At 43.3% G+C, this 13,711-nt stretch overlaps 1 protein-coding gene across 1 annotated transcript in view; it reads right to left on the minus strand.

Moving 5' to 3' along the window:
* POLR3A (RNA polymerase III subunit A) overlaps positions 1–13,711 on the minus strand; it is a 1,141,582-nt gene that overhangs the window by 404,038 nt on the left and 723,833 nt on the right. The window lies entirely within an intron of this gene.

Consider the following 13,711-nt stretch of genomic DNA (forward strand, 5'->3'; position numbering starts at 1 on the left):
TTATAGGCTTTTTTAAAAGAAATTCTTTGGTAGCATGAAGATTTCAAATGAGATTGCCACTTCTGGTAACACTGACGTGATACAGCTGTAAATGCCTTGCACAAAGCCAGCCAAATTACTGTGTGTTAGCTATTAATTGATCTCCGTCATAGTCTGCTGTGCACTGTAACTATTTGCATGCATACAGCTCAAGCTGATACTGGAATCTCTGCTTACCTTCTCAGCTGAAACTCTGCTCTGAGGTTCTGAATAGGATATTATGTGTGATTTTGAAGCTGTTTTCTGGTCTGTTACTTCATCTTCTTACAGAATTGGCTGGCATTCCTGGGTCTGGGAGCTATGCATCTTAGCTGACATGCCATCAGGAGTTCCATGCACATTCTGCCCTAAGCTGTCTATGAGGGATGTGAAGACTAACTGAACTTTGATTTTCAGCTAGTCAAGCTTACAGTGAGGTTCAAATGAACAGAGAGGATGGAGGTGATGGAGAAAAGCAGGAAAATCTGGGAAGCTTTGTGTAATTGGAATATCTTTGACTTTATGTATTTGGCTATTCTTTATGGGGATTTGAGCATATTCCAGTCATCTTGTGGAATGCCCATATATTAAAATATATTTCACATACTTGTTACATACTTCACAACCTAGAGGTGAAATAGTTGCAGGGGAGGGGGGGATGATGACCACAAACTTGAAGTTGATTCCTCTGTGTTCACAGCCTTTTCCTGTTTACTTTCCAATGAACAGTCACAGATTTGAACTTTGGTTTTTGTATCTGAGTTAGAGAATTCTAAACTGTGTATCTGAATGGAACAGGTAACACTGAGAATGCAGGCTGTGCAGCTTGGTTACTTGCAAGTATGATCCAAAATCCATTGAAATCAAAGGACAGACTCCTACTGATTTCACTGGAGTTTGCATCAGACCCAAAGGTACACAATCAGACTGACTAGCAGCGCATGATTTAGTTAACTGAACTCGTGCATTTTAAATATCCACAACAGACGGTTTGCAAGATGGTCACGTAGGGTCAAATCCAGAGCCCAGTGCACAGCCTGAGTTACTGAAGTGGGCACTAGGCAGATGGTCAAGGGGCTGGGAGCAGAGAAATCTTTAATCTCGAACCATGGAGCTGCTCTGTATAGGGTTCTTCAGCTCAGTGGATGAAGTAGCCTTCATGGGATATCGTGCAGCCCTTTCTACAGCAGCTGCACCTGCACAGCCATGGATTCTCAGTCTTCTCTCATGACCCTCCTTTAGCCCATCCATGTCTTGCCTCCCATCTGCCCCTGTGCATGATGGGTGATCTGAGCCCTATCACATAAACAGCTCAGTTGAATCTATCTTGCTGACAAAGGGATCTGTGTGGCCCTGGAGGAAGGGGCAGTTTTACCATATGGTGGGGAAAGAATATTTTGCAAAGAAATATTGCAAAGATGATTTAGAATAAATATGAGACTTTTTTCACAATCTGCTCACAAACATTTCATAGGCATGGGAGTGAAATTCTTCACTTTGTGCTAGTCATGATACCAGCACTGCCCGCTGTAACATGCCACAGAAATAAATAATTCTAGTAATCGAATTTGAATGATAAAATGAGCTGCTGTGAACTTGTGAAATCATTCATATTCCTGGATTCCTGCTGGAAATATTGCAGTGTCCAGTGTTACCTTGTACTAGCTATGCTAACAGAACAAGTTTGATTTATCCTGTCCAGTCCGTACCCCCAACTCCATTTCTGAAGCCTCTTTTCAGCTTGAATCCCACATCCGTTGGTGCTAGAATTTTAACTCAGAGTATCTGGAAGTAGAATTAACATAAGAATTGTTTCTGTGGGCATGAGTGTACATAATGTGTATAATTCTATTCATAAAAAATGATTGATGTAAAGCATAATTGTTTTCAAAAAATCTGTTCGGAATCTATGTATTTTTGACTTGGGCTAAATCTATTTTTTACACAAAGAAGCTAGCTGATTAACAAAGAAAAGCTTTTTAGCTTGTATACTTAGCCACAAACAGATTACCAAGGTTATATTTTAAAGAATCAAGCCCTCTGGGTTAATAGCAGTTTTTAACTTGCACCTTTCTCATTCAAAATAAGCAGAGACCAAGGTTCAAGCAGACATGTGTAGTTGTTTTCCCATAATCACAGATCCTGTGTTTGCCTTACCCTGGTTGTAATGAACTCCATCCCCTCAACTTCCTGCATTTTTTTTTTTTAAATCACATAGTTGTGGCTCATTTTTCCTTTGAACGCTGAAAGTAGTTATAAAGTAACAAGGTAAGATTCTGACCAGAATTTACTGATGTCAATCGAGAGTAACTCCACATCAGTTAAATGACTCCAAAAAGTCAGATAGGGAACTGGCCCACAGATGTTAAGGGTTAATATCCTGAACTGGTTTGTTTCTTTGTTACACATCAGTGTTTCAGGAGTGTATGCCAAAAAGCTTGAGCCTGAAAGTTACATTTTACTTGTTCCTGGATACAGCAAAGCACTCAAGCAACAAGCTGGACTATTCACACTCTCGGAGGAAGGATGGTCCAGAGGTCAGGTCACTAACCAGTGATCTGGATTCAGATCCCTGCTCTGCCACAGACTTCCTGTGTGACCTTTGGCAAGCCTCTCTGCTCTTCCATTCCCCATCATTAGAATGGGGATAATAGCAATGTCCTACCTCCCAGTTGGGTGGTGAGGCTAAATACCTTAAAGATTGTGAAATGTTTTGAAAGCTAGTGATGAAAAGTGCTGCCTAAGGGTATGGCTACATTTGGAATTTCAAAGCGCTGCCGCGGCAGCGCTTTGAAGTGTGAGTGTAGTCAGAGCGGCAGCGCTGGGAGAGAGCTCTCCCAGCACTGCATGTAAACCACATCCCTTACGGGTGTAGCGTGCAGCGCTGGGAGCCGCGCTCCCAGCGCTGCCACCCTGATTACACTGACGCTTTACAGCGCTGTATCTTGCAGCGCTCGGGGTGTTTTTTCACACCCCAGTTGCAGCGCTGTAAAGTGTGAGTGTAGCCAAGGCCTAAGAGCTAGGTATTATTAAAGTTAAGCATGTACTTAAGAGCTTTGCTGGATCAGGGCCTGAGTGCATGGCCCCTTGTAGGATAAAGTCCCAAGATATATTAAACATTTTTTTTATTTAACTCTCTATTCTTACTGTTGTTCTGAGGTACATTTTGGCATTTTTAGGCTGGACATCAAGGAAGCTAGAGAAAACTGCAGCGTGAAACCTGTAGCATTCTCAGCATTGTATGAAAACCATGACTGATAACTCTGCTGTGTAATTAGCCATATATAGTTCCATTCAGAAACTGAGACAGGGAAGTGGTGTACTTAGGAGCACTGCAGCATCCCTACTACTTTGAGATAAAAGCCACTTGCTGCACTCTTAAACTAAGGAGATGAATTGATTTGCTCTCTAACTGTATGTTAATGGATACATTTACACCTATCTCCGTGTCTGAAGCATCATTATATGGGGAAAGCAAGCTTTGTGCAGCCAATCTCATTCATATTAAAGATTGTCTTCCCTTCTAAGGCACTCTATTGTGCTAGCTTTGCCTGTTGGCTGTTTTCTCATGTGTGAAAGGCAATGCCCAGCAATTTTAATTACAGGCCCCCTGCCCTAGCTATTCTTAAAGAAATCATTGTCAGGAGCAATGTTAAAAATTCATTTACTTGATTTAAACATTTACGATACAACCTTTTGGGAGTGTAACAAATTGCTTCAGTTTAGATGCCAAGGAATCATAAGGCATAGGTCTAGAACCGCACTACAGTGGTGACAATTTATTTGTGGAATTTCACTAGAAAATGGTCCCTGTTTCTTTTTTTGAGATCTTAAAATTTCACTTTTCCGTGAATTTCAAGGCATTGGTTATTTTTTGGCTTTGACGATTGAGTGACATGCCCTCCTTCTCCCCTTTCTCCCTATTTCACCAGAAATATCAGGCTGGGTAAATGTTGAGTGGCAGTGGTATAGAAACTATTTCCCCGCTCTCTGTGTGTGTGTGTGTGTGTGTGTGTGTGTGTGTGTGTGCACGCGCGCATGTGTAGAGCAAGTTGAGAGGGTGGGAAATAAAGGAAGAGTGGGAGAGAGATATATGACAAACTACCGAGAGAAGTGGTGGAGTTTCCATCTTTTGATGTCCTCAAATCCAGAACTGGCTGCCTTTCTGGAAGGTTTACTTTAGTCAAAACATGTTATTGGGCTCAATACAGGGGTAACTGGGTGAATGGCCTATTAACTAGCAGGTCCAGCTAGATGATCTAATGGTCCCATCGAGCCTTGAAATCTCTGAAAAGCTATGAAATATAGAATGCTGCTCTCTGCCATCTCCCTATCCAATATTCCTTTCCTAAAGCTGATCCAGGGAGCTTTATAAAATATGGCTACTGATCTGGGTGAGCTGTGTTACCCACACAACTCCCAGGTCAACAAATGAGAAAAGCGGTAAATTAAGTGCCAGTCCCTCCCACCCCCTTTTTTTTTTTTTTTGGAGGTGTGGGGAGGTGGGTTGCACTAAGCAAGAGGAACGTGAGATACGTACAGTGGAATTCACACCAGATAAACTAAAGATCAGCAGCAAGCCCAGGAGCAGAACTGAAAGAACAAGGCGGAGTTTAAATAAGAAAGTAGATTCAAAATTGTGCACCTGGAGTGGCATCTCACTCAGCAGCAGCAATGGCAGAGAGTCAGCGGGCCCAAAGCATTACTCTCTGACTCTTGCATCTGATTGCCTGAGCTCTGGATAATCCTTGGTATCTTAGACTAACTCTCTAGTCTATATGTGTTATGACTCTCCAATCCTTTGTAAAATCCAGCCACCACTAGTGTAAGAGAATTCAGCTGGTTGATTCTCTGCACGGTCGGGCAAAATTTCCTTTTATTGGCTCTAAATTTATTGCCGTTTAATTTAATGGCATGTCCCATTGGTCTTGTATAATGGGAAAGAGTTAAAAGGAAGAGACTGTTCAGTTTCCACTGTTCCCTTCATGTTCTTTGCATATACTGAGGCTTTTAATTTTAAACCCTAAAAGCAGCTTTACAAATGTGGGTTTTTTAATGTACCAATTGGCACATCACAGTGGCTTCTATTAGTTACATGAGCATAACTGGTAACCCTGAGTGTAAATGCATGTGACAGATACACCCTGATGTGGGCGAGTCAGAAGTGAATTGAAAATATCTCACTTCCATTTATTGCTAATATGTCCAATAGGAAATTAAATTCAGGGCGTAAGTGTCCTGTGACCCTATTAGGACAAAAGAGCTATTGTCCCCACCCCCTGATATGTATGCACCTGTGCATGCCCTTTGGCAGGGGTTCATGTTAGTGCTGTGCACGTACACTGTGGGGTTGGTGTATGTAATTCAGATGTGGGGACATTGTGGCTTGGATTTTCAACACATCCTAAAGAAGTTAGACACCCAACTCACCTACTTGAAAGGCCAAATGGACTGCTGAATAGAGGAGGGTTCCGCGAAGGATCTAAGCATATACTTTATTCAGAGGAACAAAAACAGCAAGAAGATGACCATTAATGTCCTGAGATCTGTAACATTTTTCACAGCATTTTATGTATAGGCTGAAGTGTATATTTCCATAATGAGGAAAGGGAGGTACTGTATTTTAGTTTATGTACTGGGGCAAATTGTGCCTCTGTTTTGCTGCCAAGGAGATCCCCAGATACAAAAGAGCTGATATTGTTCAACTGCACAGGAAGGAGGGGCAGAATTAATAGTCCTCAGAGGGGTCTGCAGTTCATGTCCCCAAATGGCACATAGAATCGTAGAAGAGTAGGGTTGAAAAAAGACGTCAGGAGGTCGTCCAGTCCAGTCCACTCCCTGCTCAAAGCAGGACCAATCCCAACTAAATCATCCTAGCCAGGGCTTTGTCAAGCCGGGCCCTAAAAACCTCTAAGGATGGAGATTCCACCACCTCCCTCAGTAACCCATTCCATGATTCACCACCCTCCGACTGAAATATTGTTTCCTAATATCCAACCTAGACCTCCCACACTGTCAATTGAGACCATTTCTCCTTGTTCTGTCATTTGCCACCACTGAGAACAGACTTGGATCCCCCCTTCACGTAACTGAAGGCTGCTATCAGATCCCCCCTCACTCTTCTCTCCTGCAGACTTAATAAGCCCATTTCCCTCAGCCTTTCCTCGTAAGTCATGTGCCCCAGCCCCTAATAATTTTCGTTGCCCTCCGCTGGGCTCTCTCCAATTTGTCCACATCCTTCTGTAGTGGAGGGCTGACACTGGACATAATATTCCAGATGTGGCCTCACTAGTGCCAAATAGAGGGAAATAATTCCTTCCCTCTATTTGCTGGCAATGCTCCCACTAATGCAGCCCAATATTTTATATATTATAAGAAGATGACCATATATATATATATGCCCAATATGCAGTTAGCCTTCTTGGCAACAAGGGCACACTGTTGACTCATATCCAGCTTCTCATCCACTGTAATCCCAGGTCCTTTTCTGTAGAACTGTTACTTAGCCAGTTGGTCCCCCGCCTGTAGCAGTGCATGGGATTCTTCCTTCCTAAGTGCAGGACTCTGCACTTGTCCTTGTTGAACCTCATCAGATTTCTTTTGGCCCAATCCTCCAATTTGTCTTGGTCACACTGGACCCTATCCCTACCCTTAGTGTCATCCGCAGACTTGCTGATGGTGCAATCCATCCCATCATCCAGATCATTAATGAAGATGTTGAACAAAACTGGCCTAGGACCAACCCCTGGGGCACTCCACTTGATACTGGCTGCCAACTAGACATTGAGCCATTGATCACTACCCGTTGAGCCCGACGATTGAGCCAGCTTTCTATCCACCTTATAGTCCATTCATCCAATCCATACTTTTTTAACTTGCTGACAAGAATACTGTGGGAGACCATATCAAAAGCTTTGCTAACATTGAGATACATTACATCCAGTTTTCCCCATATCCACAGAGCCAGTTATCTCATCATAGAAGGTAGTCAGGTTGGTCAGGCATGACTTGCCCTTGGTGAATCCATGTTGACTGTTCCTGATCACCTTCCTCTCCTCCAGGTGCTTCAAAATGGATTCCTTGAAGACCTGCTTCATGATTTTTCCGGGGATTGAGGGGAGGCTGATCGGTCTGTAGTTCCCCAGATTCTCGTCCTTTCATTTTTTAAAGATGAGCACTATATTCACGAGTCTCAAACTCAAATGACCACGAGGGCCACATGAGGGCTAGTTCATTAGCCCAAGGGCTGCATCACTGACACACATCCCTCGCTGCCCCCGGCCCTGCCCCCACTCCACCCCTTCCATGAGACCCTGCCTCTTCCCACCCCTTCCCTATAGTCCCCACCCCAACTCCACCCCCCCTGCAGGGCAGCAGGTTGGGGTGTAGCAGGGGGTTGAGATTCAGGCAGGGGGCTCATGACAGGGAGTTGGGGTGCACCGGGGGTGTGGTGGGGCTCAGGGCTGGGAGTTGAGGTGCAGCAGAGGGTTGGGGTTCAGGAGGGGGCTCAGGGTGCAGAAGGGGTGTGGGATGCAGCAGGGGGCTCAGGGAAGGGAGTTGGGGTGCAGGAGGGGTAACTGGAACCATGTCCCTGCAGCCCCTGGGGGAGGGGGACGCAGGGCTCCATGTGCTGTTTGCTGCACCTCTAGGTACCTCCCCTGAAGCTCCCATTGGCTGCAGTTCCCTGTTCCTGGCCAATGGGAGCTGTGGGGGGCAGTGCCTAGAAGCCAGGACAACACACAGGAGGAGCCCTCTGCTCCCCGCCCCCCCACCACACCCCTTCCAGCCATTTCAGGGAGTGGCACAGGGCTCGAGGGAGGCAATCCTGCAGCTGTAGTTTGCCCACCCCTGGCCTTGAGGTAGGCCAGTGGGGTGGGTGCGGGTCACTTTGGCAGCCCACGGGCCATACTTTTGAGACCCCTGGTATGTATAATGGATTGGAGTACACCAGTGCACCAATAATAATAATTAGAAAACAAAAACAATGTTATCTGTGCCTGCTGCAAGGCTCTATAGAAGATCCTCACAAAGACATCTATACAAGGCAATGGAGAATCAAACCCATTACAAATGTGTAATACTGTCTGCTTAAATTCCCTGTTGCAGTTTCCATTGCATTACACCTCTACCTTGATATGTGACCCGATATAACACAAATTTGGATATAATGTGGTAAAGCAGTGCTTGGGGGTCAGGGGGGAGGCTGTGCACTCCAGTGGATCAAAGCAAGTTCGATATAGTGCGGTTTCACCTATAATGCGATAAGATTTTTTGGCTCCTGAGGACAGCATTATATCAAGGTAGAGGTGTATATGCAAATTATTTAATTCTAGTTGGACATTGTTAAGCACTGGTAATTTATTCGTCTTGGTGGTTGTCCTGCTCCACCCTAGAGATGGCTAAATTTCAGTGGTGGGTGAAATGACTCTTAATTTTTGAAAGCACTTAAGTGACTTAGGAGCACAAATCTCAATGAAAGTCAGTGAGGAGTCTTTACCAAATCCCAACCATATTTTGCAAAGCACTTTGCTCTCATTCAGGACAAAAACGTTATATGTAGACACAAGATAGTCACAAGATTATTTCTGATCATTATTTTTATTTGGAATAGTTAAGTGCTTTAGTGGGTTGTGTGCCTTCTCGTTGTTACTGTATCTGCAAAGTTGATTGCATATGTTGGTTTAGTTTAGCAGTTCTTGCCCTCTGGAACCAACATTTACTGGTCTCGTTATTGGTTCTTTTGGCTGCTAAAATATCCTGCAACATATGCTGTAAAAATTGAGAATATTGGAAAAAGATGATGATCTCCCCTCACACCATTTGCTCCCCCCTCCACCAGCTTCATGCTGGCTAGACCTTGGAGCTGCTAAATACATAAAAAAGAGAAGGAATAGCTTTTGGAGTGAAGTGTAGGCAGTAAATGATTGGAAGCCATAATAGCATTCTTGGCATCTGCTTGGCAATTTTATATAATCAGATGCCTCCTTTTAGTTAGTGGTTTGTTAAATCACTGGTTTATAGATTTTTAAATGTTTCTCTCTGTCTCTGTGCATCTCCAAGTCTCAGTCTTATTGTCCTGGAATTGAAATTGATGATCTGGAAGGCATGTTTTTTTTATTTCGTGTTTTAACCTTTGCTTTGTAAAAGTTACTTGGGGAGAGGGGAGGGTAAATTTAGGAGCAGCGTTCCTATTTCAGTGTAATAAAGGCACTAAAGCAGAAGCATTAGATGGTTATATCACAATGAAGAGCCCTGAAATTCAGAGGGTTTGAAGGGTCCCTTATGAAGATTTAGGACTACTGAGTCCCAGAAGGCCATGTTTAGACACACACAGGTTTAGACACACACAGTAATGAACAAATCATTGCCCAATTGCAGAGAGTTCACTGAGTAAACTATCATCTGAACTGGGACCCTATCAACTAATTTCTCACGTGGTGGTGTACCATGATCAGTGGAGCTGGAGTCAAAGGTCCCATGTTCTTCAGAGGGGCTGTTACTGAGGAGACACAGGGGAATAAGGAATGGGTGGAGTTAGACTAGAAGCAACTCAGCGATTTGGAAAGGGCAGTGCACAGGGTTTAATAAAGATACACTTGTTTCACTTAACCTTAATTCAGCTTCACTCTTTGATAATGATACGGACACCAAAATAGCTGTCAGATAGTAATGGCTTTTAGTCATTAGAGGCCTAGTCTGGTTTGAACAAGTGACCTAGAAATCAAATTCTCTATATGGCCATTGCTAGAGCTGTTTGCTGCAAATAAATGATGTGACAAATTGAGCCATCTTTTCTGTTCATTAATTGTTTGAAAACTAGACTCTGAATTCCATGAACTTACTCATTGTCTCTTCATATTACAATTTGGACATGGGATGTTCAACCTGTGGGTTCTCCAAAAACTGCACACTTTGACTATTCACTGCTCTTGATGTGTGATTAGTCACCAAAAACACGACACTGTTTCTGTTCCCTAACTGCACAACCAGAACATATCAAACGGGAGAATAACAGAAAATTAGCAGGGTAAACTGAGACTTGGACTCTACACCTGGTGCAATGGAGAAAAGAACTCCTCTTATGCCCCTCTACTGACTACCCAGACCTTAGGCCTGGGCACGTAGGAACCAAGTAGATGCTTTGTGCCTGATTCAACACACGCCCACCTCAGAATAGGTGGACAGGAGAATGGGCAGGGAGAGGTGGAGAAGGAATGGAGTCTTGATTTGTTGGTATAGGCCAGCAGTCCATTTCCCTCAGGAGTGACAAGGATACAGGGAGGGAATTGTACCTCTAAGGCAGGGGTAGGCAACCTATGGCTCGCACACCGAAGGTGGCACGTGAGCTGATTTTCAGTGGCACTCTCACTGCCCAGGTCCTGGCCACTGGTCTGAGGGGGGAGGGGCTCTTCATTTTAATTTAATTTTAAATTAAGTTTCTTAAACATTTTAAAAACCTTATTTGCCTTATATACAACAATAATTTAGTTATATATTATAGACTTATAGAAAGAGATCTTCTAAAAACATTAAAATGTTTACTGGCACACAAAACCTTAAATTAGAGTGAATAAATGAAGACTTAGCTCACCACTTCTGAAAGGTTGCCGACCCCTGCTCTAAAGGGTGTCTCTGAGACACAATTCCTCCTGAGGCAACTTTTGGGCTTATGCAGTTTATAAGCTTCCCTGCCCAGTGCCCAGGGCTGTGCCAAAAGGCACAACTTCTTTTTCGTACCCAGGTACTCTTGTTGGCATGCAACCGTGAGTGTGTGTACAAGAACAGCTGCACAAGCACCCTTTGTATGAATGTCTTGAATAGCAAATAAAGACAATATGAACCAAACAGCTGCTCAGCCTTATAAAACATGTTCATGGGCACTGTATTTTCTATATTCGACCAGTTCCAACCATTACCAGTCCTGCAAGTCATCCTGTTTCCAAGTTGGTGGATGTTATCATTAATAACATGTTTTAAGGGAGGCAGTGATGCCTAGTGGATAAAGCACTGGAGTGGGCGTCAGGAGACCTGTGTTCTATTTGCAGCGATGCCACTAGCCTGCTGCTTGACCTTAGACAAGTCACGTCACTTCTCTGCCTCAGTTTCCCCATATGGAGATTGGTGATAGTGACTTTCATAAAGTGCTTGGAGCTCTACTGATGAAAAGCACAGCTATTATGATGTTAGTTTTATAAATTCTCTCAATTTTTGTTCGTATGTGGTGTTTGTGCTCCTGATTTCAAATGTAAAAAAGCTGTGCCAGCCTTTGTTTCTTAGGAACAATCCATTATTGTAGGGGCTTCAAGGGGGAAAAAAAAAGGGGCACAGTCCATTTGCAATAATTTTTAATTTGGCCAGTTCCATCTTTTTCCCGAACTCTCTTTGCAGTGCTTCATTATAGGAATTTGCCAGTGCTAATAAAGAAAACAAACAAACTGCATCTTTAATTGCCTTCTGTGGCCTCTGCCACAGAAACAGTTTTCAAAACAAATGGAACTTCAAGGCAACAAAAGCACAGAAGGATGGTCAGTGACTATTATATGACTCCATGGGGGGAGGCAGCATGCTGGCATTGATAGGGAGTCTTTCTAACGTCTGGATATGAGTCATTGGCATTGTATGCTAATTTTATAATGTCAAATGTTCAGTGCCATTAGAAGGGCAGTGGGATTATTAGTGCTGAGGTTGCTACAACAAATACTAGTAACTCCACTGACTTCATTACAATTGAAAAGACAGCACTCTAGTTTCTTGCTCATGGAGAGTCACCCCGCAACAATGAGTCTCAGAGCCTGGGTCATCTGCCTTGGGCTTGCGAGACTCAAGCTGTGGGGCTAAAAATAGCAGTGTCACTGATCTCACTTGAGCTGGGGCCTGAGATCTGAGACATGGCAAGGGACGTCTTAGAGGCTGGGAACCAACCTGAGCCTGAAGGTCTACGCTTCTATTGTTAGCCCTGCAGCATGAGCCCTGTGAGCCTGAGTCAGTTGACGTGGGCTCTGAGACTTGCTACTGTGGGGTTATTTAATGTGTATACAAACCCACAATGAGCTGCTACCCAGCTTTAGAGTATGTCTGCACTGCAGCTGGGAGCAGGCCGCCTAGCATGGGTGGACAGACTTGCGCTAACTCTGCTTGAGCTAGGGTGCTTGAAAATAGCAATGTGGATGTTGCAGCATGGCCAGTTTATCTGGTTCATCACTCAAGCCTGGGCTTGCACTCTAACCATGACTCCATTGTGCCAGGTGCTATTCAAGCACATACCTAAAGTCACACATTTGACTATCACAGGCCCTAGCAGATTTGGAGTGATTGCTGTCTCCCACTGGAATGGGAGACAGTCCCTTCTCCGGTGGCATAAAGCTCATTGGCTGATTTTCAGAGATGTATAAGGAAGCTGTTACTGGCCTAGGACTGAATATTGTCCTTCCTGGGCTCTGGGTTGGGATAATTTTGAGGTGAAATTCTACGTTTAAGAGGAAAAAGAAGAAACATTTATCTGGAACTTTCATCTAAAAATAATAGCTGTTGCATGAAGTTGCTCAGGGTTTTGTAATTGTTATAGCAAGTGTCACCTGTGGCACTGTTATGTACAGCCTTAACATTCTTTTTCCTAATGTGCAAGCAAGTTTTTAGTCTTAGCAGAAAATATCATGGTATTCATTTGTGATGTCTTCTTTGGGAGTTCTGTGGCAAGCAGCAAGGGAGTATGTCTGATGACTAAACTCAATTCTAGGCAGAGTCACTCCTATGGAGCTTGGCAATGGTGTTCTGGCTGTGAATCCTGAAAGATGAGATTGTGTACTGTTGGTAACCACCTTTGTTCTAGGACTGGTGTAATTAAAATAAATTGCACTAAGAATATACCTTAACTCTACATCACTGCTTTCTTCTCAGCAGGAAACTGAATTGTAGGGCCCCCACATCTACTGCATCTCAGCCGTGGGGCAACAAATTGTTAAAATAAGTCCTAGGAAAAGTGATTGATGAGTGGAAAGCAGCTGAAGTGGTCAAAGGTGCATAAAAAATGTAGACATAAGATATTGATGTCCAGTTCCTATTAAAATGAATGGGGATTGCCTCACTGGGATTGAATATTTTACTATATTCATAACATGGCTCTGCAGCTTAACATGTGCATTGCCCAGATATAGTTGCTATGTGCAGATTTACTGTGTGTGTGCGTGCATGCATGCATGTATAATTTTTTTATAGAACAGTCACACAGAAAGTATTGGTTGGATTCTGATCTTCTGTAAACCAATGCAAGTTTATAGTAACTGCACTGAGTGTAGTAGAGTTCAACTTACCCTGGCAAAATGAGCTCAAAATCTGTCTCATACTTCATGTGTATTTATTATTCATGTATACCTGCACAGAGTTTTGCCTGCTTATGTGGTCTGGTTTTACTGTATACATGAAACACATTGGTGTGTGTTGTTTACCTATTCTCTGTCTGTGTGTGTGTGTGTGTGTGTGTATACATATACACACACTAAATGCTATTAGTGACATTGTCAACCTCCATAACCCTTTGAAATGATTTTTCTTTGTTCTTTTATTACTCTTTCTCTAAAAAATGTTATGCATTTAAAGCTGTGCAAGCACTGAAGTCCATTATATTGAACCATCTGTGAATAACAAGTACAGTCTGACCCACCTCTGCTGTATATCCAATCTGCTAATTACCTAC

This window comes from Gopherus flavomarginatus, chromosome 6 (genome assembly GCF_025201925.1).
Source record: "Gopherus flavomarginatus isolate rGopFla2 chromosome 6, rGopFla2.mat.asm, whole genome shotgun sequence".
NCBI lineage: Eukaryota > Metazoa > Chordata > Testudines > Testudinidae > Gopherus > Gopherus flavomarginatus.